Here is a 15,831-nt window from a genome sequence, read left to right on the forward strand (position 1 = left end):
TTTCAATTAAAAGTAAGTTATATGGCTTGGTAAGCTGTTAGTGTAGCAAGTTTTGCCTGTTGGCCCCTAGCAGAAGCTTTAATAGAAAGCCTGTGCTGACAGCAGTTTACAGAGGCATTTAGAATTCGGCCCTGATTCAGCCAAGAGCTTCTCAAACATGGGATCTCACAGAAGACCTGCAACCAATGACAGCTCCATACACCTTGCTGCATCACAGGCTGCAGCTTCAACTCCCATTAAGAATATTAAGCAATGTTATTTAGCTAATTTTAATAATTTTTTCTTATCTTTCTCATGGATAGCAATGTCTCTACATGTTTTTTGAGTTCTCAGCAAGTTACATATATAGGGCACAGTAAGACTGTAGCTCCAAAGTGATATAAATCCCTTATGGGATCAGTAAGGATTTACTCTAGTTGAAGGTCTGACCTTGTTACAAAATATCTACATGGAAAAGCCAAGTATATTTTTCACTGATTTGGAATTACACAGTATATGTAAAATATTTGTTTATTGCTTTGGTGATTTCTATGAGAGAAAAGAGATTCCTCTTGAAATATTAACATGGAAAGATATAAAAGGGCCAAGACAGGCTTGTTCCATGCTGCTGTACATTAAAACTAAGTACTGCATGAAATACCAATGTCCAATATTTTTGTCAGTGCTGGAAATTACATATACCACTGTATTCAGTTCCCCTCTCAATCTCAACAGGACTGTGGATTTTGGTGTAATAATGCAAAGGTCACCATTGTACACAATTCAGTATCCCGGTTCCTGAAAATTGTGAGGCATTCTTGGTGTTGAAGAGAATCAGATTCTTCCCATATATGAACCCTCTTAATTTCTGATAAATGTTGCTGAAATTAACACACTCTTCTAAATTGTGCTGAACAATTTATGAATTTTTCTGCTTTTGCTGTCATAAGACATCAAAACTCTGCTCGAGATTTAGAGACTTCTTTTACCCTGTTACACTAATGTGCTTCACTGTGGATGTGACCAGAAGAAAAACACCACACACTGAAGCTGTTTAAAGAATCTGAGAATAACTGATGGCTTTCAGTGCCTGCACTTCAATATATGAGTATGGAATGCTGTCGAATCATAAAATGGCTGAGCTGAGTTGTTTAGTTCACTAAGGGTGCATATTCTTTTTCCTTTCCCTTTGTCAACTGACTAAAGCTACCAAGTACTTGTAAGAACTTCTTCAGTGATTAATCTCTAGACTTTGTCTTTTTTGCTGTTTTTTATTCATTGAGATGTTTTTTTCTGAAAGTCAGAGAGCATAAGGAGTTATGCTCTGCTCTCATTTGCATCATCCCTGTTTGAAGCTTCCTAGAATCCCTATTAGGGATAATAATTACCTAAAAGTATTTAAAATAAACCCATAAAGCAAGGGAGTAAATATTTAACCAATTACAGATAAAAATATAAGGAAAAAAAATACTAGTGTAAAGGAAATATGCCAAATTCCCTGCACCTACATGATGTACCAAGCAGACATTTGAGATGGCTGGAAACCACCTAGAAGAGTGTAAAGAACTGGGAGAGAAACACATATAAATGGTTCGGGATAGTTTCATCTGGAAACAAGAGGAAACAAGATACTGTTTGGGTAACTGAGGACAGGTACTAAAGATTCTCTTACGCAGCTATATGCTAACCAGAATGAGGACTGAAGAATAACTACATGTATATGACTAGTTTAACATTACACAATCAGGTCAGAGAGATATCCAAGCTACTTTCAAATGACACAACACAAGCATAGGGACATTTGATTCTTAAAAAGCCTGACATCTGAGGAATTTAAGAAATTTGGGTGAAATCAGCTATTAGTCAGGATAACTATTATGGAGAGGTAAATGGTAGTTAAAGGGTAGTTGGTAATGACTCACTCATGTGAGATGTTAATGCCAGTAATAAACCTGAAACTAAGGTGATTATTAGTTGTTAAAACAAGAAAGAACATACATAAACTGCAAATGTACATTTGTGGATACATGATTTTTCTAAGTGCAATCACAGGGATGAAATCACTAAGAAGAATAGCATCAGATATCCAAGCAGTGTCAGACACCCACAGCAAGAGTTGAAAGAATTGTACAAAACATTTGCACACAGTAGGAAAATATGATGGGAAAAAAGGTCAAGGAAAATTAGTGATGATTGTATAATGCAAAGGGCTAAGTTTTACAGCAAGGAATTGAAACCTCGATTACATCACTATCTGAACTTTGAAACAAAGATGGCTGTTGAGGATTTTAGGGCAGGGGCTGTCATTACAAGCACACTTGGGCACCATAATAATACCTTTTACTGAATACAGAAGGCTAAATAAATTAAATCCCAATTCAGATCTAATTCAGAGTTTCTCAAGAAAAAGAAAATGAAGGATATAATCATCCATGCAATGGTCTTGAGAACTGCTGCATTTATTTATCAGTGAGTTAATAATAGGGAAGGTTGCTGTACAAGAGTCAATTTATATATACTTCAAGTTTAAAAACCACAAAACTAACTTACCCATTTACTAGTTGGTTTTAATTAAAAACAGCACAAGCATGAACTTCTTTGCAAATCCCTATAAAAACACTGTCAGATTTAATTGTTTATCTTTTATCAGATAATTGTCAGGTTTTGCTAAGCTGGTATAAATGGGCCTAGAAGCATTTATAGAGAGATTATAGATACTCAGTTCATGCAGCCAAGTCAGTGCATACTTAAATGCAGATATATATGTGTATATATATGTATATATATTAATATGTAGTGTCTGTTGTAGGAGATACTTCAAAATGTTAGCTTTGATATACTCCTCTTAACTTTTCTGTATTTTGAACTTTTGATAAAAACAGCCTGAAAAAGAGAAAGATGTGTGTCTAAAATTCATTGTGATCTTCTATTAGCTATCAAATGATTTTGATCTTCAAGCATTTCATCACATTTTCAAGTTAGATTAAAAAAACATGAAAATATTCCAATGTCATTGTTTCAGTTACATTGGTTCATGGATGTACTGTCCTTAAAGTAAATAGGCTCCAAGTGCTGTGGTCCTCAGCCTGCTCTTGTGTGGACAGTAGTGTGGATGACAAGTAATTGGAAGAAGCCCTGGGCTTAGTTTTCAGTCCTTAGTGAAGATCAGAATTATGGAAAATCACAAGCTTTGGTGTTCCAAAAATTAACTTTTCTTCCAGTGCCTACATCAAAATTCCAGAAACTGAAGCAGTGATGAGAATTAGTTACTTGTGAAATGGCAGGCTTTCTCATGCCTCTGAAATACTGTATTACTATTGATAATCACAGACATTTGCCAGCCACACATATGCCAGCAATAACTACTGAATAAATTCAGTATTAATGAAGTGTCTTTTTTTTTTTTTTTTCCTGCTGGTAATGAAATTCACTCTTGGCATTAAAACTCTGCCTTACATTGTGAAAGTAAATAGAAGATGAACAGAAATGGCATTTATTCATTAAAATTGCAAAATAGCAATTAAAGCTCATCTTCTCCTTCTGAATAATTTGTTCCAAAGTATCTAAATAACAGGTAGTGGGAAACAGTTGTGGATAAGGCTGATCAGAAGATAACAACTCCATTTTGTGGCAACCTCTGAGATCTTGAAACTTGTTTATATTCAAGCATGTTCATTCTAACAAAAACAAAACTCTTCAAACATATGCATAGTCAGGAAGTCACACTACAGAACAAGGAAGCCTCTGCATTTCAGCAGTCAAACTGGGACCCCCTACAGCATTCAACGCAGTTACTGTCACAGGGAGAGGCTTTTCACCTGCTCTTACAAATCAGGACAGATACCGAGTTGGTGCTTTACCTCCCTGAGCAATGGATCTGTTGCAAGCCCAAACTATTGCTCAGTGGAAATTTTAAGGAAACTAGGAAACATTTTGATCACTCAGAAATCAACACGTGCTCTGGGATCTGTGGGCTGATCAAGCAGAATAGCTTGCTAACAGTCTTCATCCATCTAATATTCAGTGTTACTCTAACACTTCAGCTAAAAGTGCTTGTCAGTAAGAGTTAAGTATCATCATCCCTATAACACAATATGTAATGCAAGTGTGAAAAAGGTATTTTTTGATATGACTCAGCTCCCACAAAGACATCCCAGCACAGAGTGTGTGTTTCATTAGCAACATCTGTTCTTTCTGACATTCTCTTTTCCATGCCTCCTTTCACTTTTCTCATGACATAGATCTGGCAGAGCCACTTTCATCTGCATTTTAAACCTTCCCTTTGCTAATGCATGTCTTTTTTCAATGGCTGATCAGATGCTAAAAGGAACATACTGGGGGACAAAAACATTGATTCCAATAAGCAGCCTCCTGGTTAACCTGCAGTAATTTTGTCTGAGCTGGATGAATTAAAAAGCCCAAGGTGATATTCCTCTATCTTTTCCCCCACCATTTGCTGTCATTCCAGGTGTTCCATTCTCTTCAGAAAAGGTAAATGTCACCCTAAAGTAAATCAGAATTTATCTCCTTTCTGGGAAAGACAAACACACCTGAAGAATGTGGGGAGCTCACAATGTGGCAAGGGTTATTTATCTCATTACTCATGTATCAATCATACCACCGGTGACAGCAAAGGCACAAAGGACAGATCCCAGCTGGGGAGTAAGTGGGATGCTGATAGAAATGTAAATATTATCCTAATAAAAAGCCAGCTTTCATTGAAGTTGCACAGGGAAAGAATGTTAAAACAAACAACAAACAAACAGCAAAATTGAATCATATTAATGCTGCCTAGTAATACTTGATAAATTACACTAGTCATGCAGTAGTTGATCCTCACAACTTTTCTGTTATTTGGTATTCTACCTAAATAATGACTCCAGAATTGATTTAATAGTTTATTTCTGAAACACTAATTTAATTAAATATTCTAGGAACAGTACTGCAGCAATACAGTCTGGATTTAAGTCTAAATTTTGCCTAAGGTTTCAGTGAAATTGCATCAGACTTACCATGTGTGTGGCAATATAAATCTACAAATGTAAATGATGGATAAGAAGTGTGGAAGCTCACTGCTTCACCAATTTTCATCAGATCAATCAAAATAATGCATTATAGCATTAGCCTTTTGAAATCAGAGATCTGAAAATTTCCATTTTGCTTTTAAAATAGGAAATCTGCTAAGATCCACTGTTCCTCAGACCATGCTTTGATTTTGATGACTTCTTTGGTTTGTCTCTTTTTCTGGTTTTACTGACAAATTCCCAGTCAGTGACAGACCAATGATTGCTTGCCGAAATTTCCATGTTTTCAGTGTCAAAGTGTACAGAAACAAACACACTGCAGATGTGTACTGAAAGCATATGGCAGGGAATTAGCAGTTTCAGTGAAGAGCACTGCAACATCCGATACCCCTGAGAAAGTCATTATAATGCTTAAATGAGGGCCAGGGGCACTGTTTTTCTAAAGACACGGATGGATGCTGAACATAGACTTCACAAGATGAGCCTGTGAGGAGCTACCTAAATGCCCTGACTGCGTCATTAGCACTAGGGGGTGTTAAATGTTGGCATGGCAGGAAGAGCGAACATTGCCTTTCCTGGTACCAGTAAAGTCTCTGCAGAAGCACTTTTTTTGGGGGGGGGAGGGAGGGGGGGGAATTGCTAGTTAATAAATAAGGGGCAAACAGTTTCCACAAAAAAAAGCAAAGCAGTATAGTTCTGGGATTTATTGACCAATAAAACTCGTTGTTATTGTGAACTGCAAATGGCTTCCTCTGTGCAGCTCTTTACATCAGTTTTTTTTAACAGCTCCTATAGGGAAGAAATCCTTTTTCATTACAATATTAGTGTACCTGGGCCCAGATAAATGGACAGAGAAATGTGGTACAATCAAGGAACATTTAAAACAATAAGCCCTGGAGAGCAAAAGAAAGAGTGCACGAGGAAGTGCAAACAAACAAGAGACAGTAAACAGTGTGATCAGAATAGAAAATTTTGCACTTGTTATGGAAACAAATCTCAAAAGCTTTCTCAGCCTTATATTTGGCTGCTAGTGAATAAGATAAACAGGCTGGTGGGAGGTGAGCTGAGGGAATACAATGTGAATCAAAGCAGGCAGCATTATTGCTTTGCAAAGCAATGGTTAGGCTTCACGTGGAGTAGTATATCTAGCATTTGTCATTCGTTCTTAGATAAGATATAATTTCTCTTGAAGGAATGTAGAACTGAGCAACTTAAATGATGCCAAACTTCAAAGATTTAAAACGTGAAGAAGCAGTGAAAAAAGTTATGCATACCCAGCCTGATAAAAATAAAGATGACAAATTCTCTTCAGATTGGAAGAGATTTAGGAATTAGAATTACGGCTCTCAGTCATTTTTCCTACCTTGCTTTTCTCACTCCTCTTATTATCACATTAAATAATGTCACTCTCAGTACAGCGACAAAAGTTCTGGGGAGTTGATCTCGTTTATCAGGAAGCATGCCAAACAGCCATAACACATTCATAGGCAATTTTCATGTGTGAAATATTCTTATCCAAAATTACGACAAAGAGGCAAAATTGGGTTCCCCAAAAATCTTAACTATGTCTGATGTGAAAAACAGAAACATTTTTTCAGTTGGATTGGTTTGTTTTCTAAATATTTCACCAATATCTTATTTATATTTTGAAATAAAATATATTTTGTTTTCACTTAGCAAATATTTACACAGCAGCAGCTTGAAACCATTTATTTTAGCACTCTTACTGATGCAAGAAGTTGACAAAAAGCTATTAACATTTTCCAAGGAAGAAAAAAAAAACTCAATAGATACATTTCAGAGCCATCGTATGCAGCCTGACACAGCTTGATCCAAAGGCTGCTGAAGTTAATGAAATGACTTTTGTTGTTTTCAGGAGGCTTCAGGTCAATCTATTTAAAGGCCATAAAAGGGACCAAAAGTCCTAACGTACCCCACACTGAAATCTGACTACTAGCAAAAAAGTAGAGACATTTTGTAACTCAGAACATAACTGCTGGCAAAGTGAATGAGCAGGTTTCCAAAATTAAAGCCTGGATGGTAGGAGTTCAGCAATTGCTTCTGAGCTGCATGTTCCAATCTAACAAAACCCATATAAGAAGAAAGTCATTGCAATTCTGCTGATGTACAGGGGCAGAGGGTCGCAGCCTCCAGGCAGATTATTACTGGGCTGCTGAATGGTACCCAAGCACAGAAAGGCAGGGGGCTGCGGGAGGGAGCTAAATGATGAGAGTTACAATTAGAATGTATGTGAATGAGAAGATCTAGAAATCTTGACTAATTAAGCACTTAGCATCTCTCGAGTGCCACTTTTAAATTATGGCATGAAAGTGCTTTGAGCTAGTAACTTACTAACCCATTCTTGCTGTGATGAGCCCTTCTGAAGAAATTCCCCTTACACAGACTGCCACGACCTGCCATCCCAGCCCTGCTAACAGTAGCTTTTCCTTGGTGAAAAACACAAAGACATTTACAAAGCCAGGAAAGAAAGAAAATTATTCTCCCTCCCTTTCTGACACAGCAAAGCTGCCCCTCTGAAGCCTGCAGACCATCATAAAACAAGGAGCTCTGTCCCCGTGCATCTGCCTTTGTGCAAAGTTCATTTGCCCAAGAAGGCAATGTGACTTTTCCTACTTTAAAACACGTGGAACAGTCAGAATAATTAGCAGCTGAACATCTGTTTCCACATCCTTGTATGTCCTGCGAAGAAATATGCTGAATATGCTCAGCAACTATACAACTCCTCAGTATAACCACATGAAAATTCACTGGTAAAAATTCACTATCTGTTGAGAACTGATTGGCTCCTGATTCTGCTATAACTCCAACACTTATGCCAGGTTCACCTATCAATGGAGCTTTGATCACGTTTCAGCTTTGCATGGAAACCAAATAAAAATCAGGGAAAAAATACTGATTCTGGGCGCTCTGTCATTTGTAAATCCATGTATTAGCTTGTCAGCTTGTAGAAAACAGCATAGCTCCACTGAGCCTGGTGAGAGATACTGATTTACACCACATGAAAGCCCAGTCTGGAATGGATAAGCTTACATGAGTGAAAACAAAAGGGTTTTATAATTCAGAGTTTGCAAAACAAACAGAAGACCTCCAGCACTGCACAAAGAACTTGAATTATCACATGCAAAGTAAGTATAATTGGCTGCACAGTGAATGAAGCCTGTAATTTTGGCTTGCCAAATCACAAAGGCTTAAAGACCTGTGAAAACGGAGTCAATCCCAATAATTCCTAAAATAGGTCCAACTCATTTTATATTTAGAGTAATACTGCACTGGAAGAAAGAAAAGCACAAACTGGCCATGGCTCATTCATTACTCGTATTCATAGAATTACTGAAGCATGAAAAAGGGGAAGAAACACTCAGCCATCAACAGGCCAATGGGGAATTATTATCATCCTCCTAGAGGCCAATACTAGTATTTAAGGAACAATGAGGGCTTTTTAAAATTGAAAACCACGTGTCCAGTGAGCAGAGGGTTTTCAGGACAATGAAGATGTTATGAGACTGTCCAAGCTATGCTACAAGAAAAAAAATAATAATAAAAAGAAAGATGATAGCCAAATTAGCATATTTGAAAGCCAGTTACATCTAAGTGGAGCATACAAACATGGCCAGAAAAAAAGGCACAAAGATGTTTCATGTTTCATTCTTTCTTTTCCCTATAGCTTCTGAACCTAACTGATTTAAGAATGGTTTACTTCCAATCTCTCTTGATATGTCATTTTCCAAGAAAATAAAAAGGATCTATCCGGTTACAGAAAGCAAGAACCCAGCCATGCCATCTGCCACAGGAGAAGTTTGCGGCCCACCTTTCCCCCCATGCACAGTAAAGACTGCTTCTGCCTCTTCCAGTGCCCCACTGGATGCTGTTCCTCTACACTGTCTCTGATACAAATGCCACTTCTGATAGCACAGTATGGCTTAAACTGAGGATTTCAGAACATATGATGGAAATTGACTCTACTCACTTTTTAGTTTTCATGTTATCAAAATTCATGCACAAAACTGTTTTGTGTTAGTCCTGCAGCCACAGACTACATGAGATGATTTTCATGCATGCACTTGCATGGGGAAATGCTTGTATTATGAAAATTAAAGCCCCAGGTGGCAGATTCTCAACAGCCTATGCAATGCGTGGCATGCATAAAAATACATGTAATAGGAACTGTGTATCTTGGAGTGATATGCCAAACATGTAGGCCTTTTGAGAATCTGGTTTCATGTGTCAAAATTCAATCTCTTTTAATCTATCTTTAAAAAATTGTCGGATGCCTAAAATTAGACTTAGAAGCTTCTGATTTCTGGCTGAAGAGGCAGCAGTATTCTACCAGCAATTGAGTCAATTCTCATTAAGAGTCATGACTGTTTGCATAAACAGAAATGACAGTTTATAGGTAAATCCTACCCCAGTGTGGAGTCCATTCATTTTAAATGCTATGCTCAAAAGGCCACAGCAGCATAATAATGTGAAGGCAGGCATGAAGACTCCAATAAAACTGCACCCACTGGGTCAGTGCCACTGCATAGCATGCTCTGGATATTTACAGAATGATTATACACTAGGTGGTCAATCAAAGCTCAGTCTGTCATAAATATTAGACCTGAAGGCCACAAGTGTGGATTTAACAGAACTGTTTCTTGTCTCCACTCTCATAGGGTATAATACTTATGTGCCTTTATAAAGAATTTGCTCTCATTCATTCAAGGCTTTCTTAAAGTGACTCTTCTGTACACTGCATCTATTATGTTAGTTTAATAAGGGTACTCCCCTGATGCTCGTACCTCCTGGCAGAACTGTGCTGTCATTTTTTTTCATCTCTCCTGTGGTCATGCAGACAATGAAACTAGGAGCTCTGCTGCTTACATTTTTCAACTTACGCTGTCTTATCAGTTGATGGCAGATGGTTTGGGGGAATCTCAGAGAGAAAAGAGCCATCGCTAATGTCACCTCTGTATCTTGAACTTTAGTCTTTCCCACTGCATGGTATTTGTAAGCAAAATATGGACACCAGAGCAACAGAGCAGCCTGTCTGAACTGTGAGAACAGCCTTTCTCACCAAGAGACAAGCCACAAATAACTCTGTGCTGTATATCAAATGGAAAAAAACCCCAACAACTCAGAAACACTCCATTAGGCTAATTTTGCAAATGTCACATTTTTTAAATGCTTTGTGGCATGCAAAAAGCAGTAACAGACTTTCATCATAAAATAATGGTTTTACAGAAAGCAGTCATAAAAATTTTTTTAAAGGGAGGGTAGAAATATCTGCAGATGTGTCCAGGTGTGTCTGTGGTTGGTTGGTTTTGTTTGTTCCATTGTTTGGTTTTGGTTCATTGTTTTTGTGACACAAAGTAACATCTTAAGCAGAAACATTAACAGTAAGGAACTGCCTCAAACTGTGTATCTCATCTGTTCTAGAAAAACTTGAGGTCAGTTACAAAATTCCAATTCCATCCTAATGGTTTAGGATAGTTCAATAATGCTAAAGGCATCATAAACGTTTGCGTGTGGTTTGCATTATTCTTAGAGCATACTTAGGTCACATCTAAAGCAAGCAAAGTCATACTTCAATATGTTGGAGTACAGCTGAATTTCACTGGCATGTCAGCAGAAAATTTGAGAGAGACACCAGCAACATCACTATTAAGCTAAAGATCTCTGCTATGTATTTAATTCAATTTTGTAAACACAGACTGCTCCTCTCAGGATTATTTTAGCCCAGACAAAATGCTATTCACAACAACTGATAGCTTCATATCTTAAGTGGATGCACTATTTGTAGCATTCCTCTGTATTATGTAGGGCTTTCAATTATTTCCTTTGGATCCTGGGAGAACTTGTCCTGATTGGAGTTGAATGAACTAGATGGTGGTTGCGTAGAATAATAATACATTTTAGCTTTCAAATTCTCTCGACCCAGTCACCCAAAAAATGTCATAGCATTGTGGTTCAGGCAGGAGGGGATTTAGCAACGTTTAGACTTGCTGAAGGGCCTGCCAAAAAACATGCCCAGACAACTCTAACTGTTTTCTAGGTGGCAATGAAAGATTGCAGAGACTGTTCATATTCCTGTGGTAGGACACAAGCACCAGTCTATATGCTCATTTTCCTATGTAAGGACTGCAACTGATTTTTTCCTTGTGACATTCAGGCTGCAAATCATAGCCTTTATGCTGTTTGTAATGGAACAAAGAATTATTTTCATCCAGATTTAGCCAATTGTCAAGTTTTAGGAAGAGGTGTGGGGGAGATTTTTTTTTACATGACCAGGAGGAGATTATTATTGCAAGTCAAATATTTCATGAGATCATGAAACAATGCATCATCAATATTTAATATGAGTAAAAATATTGCTGTTTTATACTAAAATTCACATACAAATTAGCACTAAAGGAGACTGTTCTGCCTCCTGAAGGATTTTAAAAACGCAGTTATCAGAGTACTAGTCTCTTGTGCTGAGAGCTTTAGAATTGGAAGTAAATATTTATTGCAGAATACTAATCAACTGTTTACAAATGGAAAGTGTTTCAAAGGACTGCCAGATACTTCTCTTTACAGACAAGGCAGCATTTTCTCTCCATACATAAAGATGCAAAAGGTATTGCCAAAATTAGGTGTGCACTGCTACAACTGAAGGCTGAGGATATTACTGTTAAAAATGGGACAAATCTTACATTCCTGCCATACAAACATCACTCACAGAAGTGAAAGCATGCCTGTTTGCCAGGTCTTAAATCTTCTCCAGGCCACCAAAGGCACTGGCAGGAGCACTGGAGGCAGCATGAGCTTACAGCCATCACAGTCAGGTGAGTAGGACACTGATGCCTGCATAAAGAAGAATGCTGAAGCCAGAGATGACAATGAATTTGTTCATCTCCTTTGAAGTGTTGGGGATCTTCCAGATACAGAAAGTTCACTGTCTGTCAAAACCACAAGGGGTCAACTATTCTGGGCCAGAGAAGGGCAAAAAGGATGGCATTCTGAATTTCTTCTCTGACAGGAACAGTGTCAGATGTTCTCTCCTTTTTCCTGTTTTTCCATTATGTCATGAGATAGAAGATAAAACAAGTCTGCAACAAATGTGATTTTAGTTTTTGTGGTATAGCCAAGATAACATGGCACAAAGTCCTACTTCTGCTGTCAAAGACTGTGTAGGACGCTACCATTGCTATTATATCCTTTGTCAGCAGCAAGAAAAAGTTTTTAATCCAGATATCTCCTGACATCACCTGAAAGCATGGATTACAGGTTCTTGATAGAAATGGAAAGATCCCATCGTGGCCATTTTCTTAGGGACTCCAACCTACAAAGTTCCCAAATTCATAATTTTTACTATGAACCTGTGCATTTCAGTATCCCATTGAAATAAAGCACATGTGCAAAAACTACCCTCTATTTCCATGATACCTACCGTAGTCTCTTTCATTTGTCCCACAAATTAAGACTAGTCCCAAAATTAAAAGAATAGTTCATTTTGTCCTACTGATATTCTTCAGCTATTGATTCACTTTGGAAGTAAAAATTTTACCAGAAAATGCTACTCTCTCACTCGGCTGACACTCAAAATGAAACATAGAACACAGAAAAAGATCTTGTCAATGTACTTATGAACATATACATCAGCAGAGGATATCAGTAGTGCTTTACAATGCATCCCCATAGCACCAGTTATAGCTTTATTTGTCAACTTTTAATGAGTTATTCTTACAGCTTGGAGCAGCTGTCACACAAGGAGGTGCAAGGCTTGCTTAGCCTTAGGATTGCTTAGCCTGGAGAAGAGAGAGTTCAGGGGGCATCTTACCAATATGTATAAATAAATGATAGGAGAGAGTAAGGAAAATGGAACGAGACTTCTCCCAGTGGTTGCAAGTGAGAGGACAAGGATGGTCCAACACTGGAACGGGTTGCCCAGAGGGGCTACAGTGTCTTGGAGCTGGTCAGAACACGAGTGGCTGCAGCCTGCTGCTGCTCATTAACCCTGTTTTGAGAAGGGAGAGATGAGCAAGCGATCTCCAGAGCTCCCTTCCAAATTCAACTATTGTGTGATTTTGTAATAATGAGAACAAGAGACTCCTTTACTTTCCTGTAGTTTCTGGAAAATAAAATATTAATTCTACCCTACATGCTTATGACATTTGTGTATTTTTCTTTTCAAATAGAATGAAAATACATCCTCACTCTCATGTAAACTCTAATGAAAGTAATATGTCCCATGCGACATTTTTGTTTATTAGCTTCCAGTATGAAACCTTTTGACTGGAAATAGTTCAGCCTGTTCTTAAAGCCTGATTAAGGTCACTCATTTTCAAACTGGTATTCCTAACATATCACTGATGTCACTAATATACAAGCATGTACCATGTACACCAAGAGGCCCAATCTGAAGCATAGGAAGATTGCTGTACAGGGCAATGGTCTTTAAACCCTCTCCACATTCTGTGAGAATTTCTCTTTTTACTGCTGCTTTGCGGGTTCCTTTTTTATTTTGTTTCTTTTTCTTGTGTTTTGTTTTTTACAAATGAGACATACTTCCTCTTACAAAAAACAAAATAAACAATGAAAGAGAGGAGAAATTGCTAGCAGAAGCAAAATAAAATGGGTAGCAAAGCACATAGCATAGGTCTCCTAGGTAAGTATGATTTCTTAACTGATTTTTTTTTCTCTGCAGCTTCTAGCACAAAGGGAAAGAACTCTGAGCTGGTTTTACAACAGCAGAACATTGTCTGGCTGAAGCATTATGACAGAAAGGTTTGTTGCAAGCTGCCAAATTAGGGACCACAATAATTACCTGTACCAAAGACTCTGAAGAATAGCTTCTGGGTAATGGAATTTGATAATACATGCTGTTCCTTTCATGCTGTGTGATACGGTATTGTCCTAGAACTGCTGGAACAATGGTAACAACTCCATGAAGCTTTCCTTCCATGTGCGTATCAGCCATGCCAGCATGCAGAGCAGTGCCCATTCAGTGCATGCTTTCCTTTCCTTTTCTGTTATAGAATTTCTTGCTTCAAATTGCCTGCAGTAAAGCTTGGTTTTATCTGTCTCTCTCAATAATCATAGACCACTGCATGTAATAATCCTTTTATATTTTATTTAATTAGGTTATAAAATGTGACCAGTTCCTTTCTGAAATGTATATTTATCCAATTAAGAAATATATAACTACTAGTATTTATCCTTAATTATTTCATAGATACAAAGTAAGCATTTGTATTTTATTATGTGCCATCAATAACTCGAGAAAACGTGGAGTCAAGTTCGGAGTTCAGCTTCCTGCAATTACAGAAGTTTCACCTAGCCTAAAATTTGTCTCACTCATGCTAGGCACCCACAATTAAATAAATGTATTCTGGCCATGTTAAATGGTACTAGGTGAGGATGTGACAAATTCTTCAGTTCGTCTTTACGCTTCCAGACTGTTAAGAAAAATCCCCAAATACATAATGCCACTGTGACACTAATGGTCACATACAATAATGGTCATTTCCCATTTCAACCTGAAGTGTGATCTCTCACTTCTGGGATCATAGATAGAACAAAGCTATACATTTACTTTTTCCATTAACAATATCAACAAGGGGTGTTTCTGTGGTAGCAAGTGCCCTGGGATAGACATGGCTACACTGAGAAAAAACATGTCTTCTTTCATTAAGGAAAGTAGCATCAGCAATTCTGATAAAAGCACTTTGTCTTTTGTCAGAATTTACTTTATAAGTTGTGCTCATACCAGAAGGATTTTCAAATAGAGCAGCCCTTCTCCTTGGTTAATGTCTGAGTGACTGGGATTCAGTGAATTCACTCTTCTGTTGTAATGTGGGGAAAGAAATGTTTTTGCCTAACAACAAGATGTTATGACTCCAAAGAGATCGAAAGAGGTGCCATGGAACTGATACAAGATAAATTTTTGCTTGCAGAATAGAAGACCTTCGTTTTTGAGTAACATCAGGAGATGTACTGGTAACAAATCAGTTCTGAGGTATGAATGATAGCCAGAGGGGAAGGTGAGAGGTTATCCCAGCATACCATAATAAGCAAAAACTAAACAAGTATAGTAGGAGAACAAAGAGGGATTAACCAAGCAGTAAACAGGGGTGGCACAACTGCTAAGGGAATTAGAAGAGTTGAATAGGTTGTAAACCCTGGAGTATTCAACCAGTGAGACAAAAGGGGAGGGAACTGGCGCTGGGAAGTAGGAAATATGAGCTGTTGCACCTCTCCAAACCTGTGCACCTGGTTCTTAAGGAGCCCACTCTTACAAAAGTGTGAAATAAATTGTGATTCATAGAGAATTCTGCCTAAGCCTGAACTATGGAACATGAGGATTTCTCTCATTTAGTCATCATGACATCATACAGTTTTCCAGTAAGGACAGGGAACACGATAAAATCATGTCAAGTAATTTTATTTCTTTCCTCCACCCTAGAGGGGGAGGGCTCTACCACTAGAACAGGAAACCTTTGCTACAAGGCCTAGGTAACAGGACTCAATAAACACAAAGCAAGACCTTTCCTAGACACAACAGTTCAATTTAATTATATCATAAGAGTTATAAATAAAAATTTTTATGCTATGGTATACTCTCATAAGTAATATGCTCAGCCTACTGGTTTAAGGCATCTTCACAGTGGTGTAACTAAAAATATACTAAATAGAAATTTATGCAATTACTTTGTGTAAGTGGATCACCAACTTAAGTTCTTACAGCAGAAGTTTACCAGATAAATTAAACAGGGAAGAAAAGTATCTCCTGTAAGAGATTGTGCAGATAGACAAATTTTTTTATTTATTTATTTTTTTATTTCTT

The sequence above is a fragment of the Lagopus muta genome, chromosome 12 (genome assembly GCF_023343835.1).
Source record: "Lagopus muta isolate bLagMut1 chromosome 12, bLagMut1 primary, whole genome shotgun sequence".
NCBI lineage: Eukaryota > Metazoa > Chordata > Aves > Galliformes > Phasianidae > Lagopus > Lagopus muta.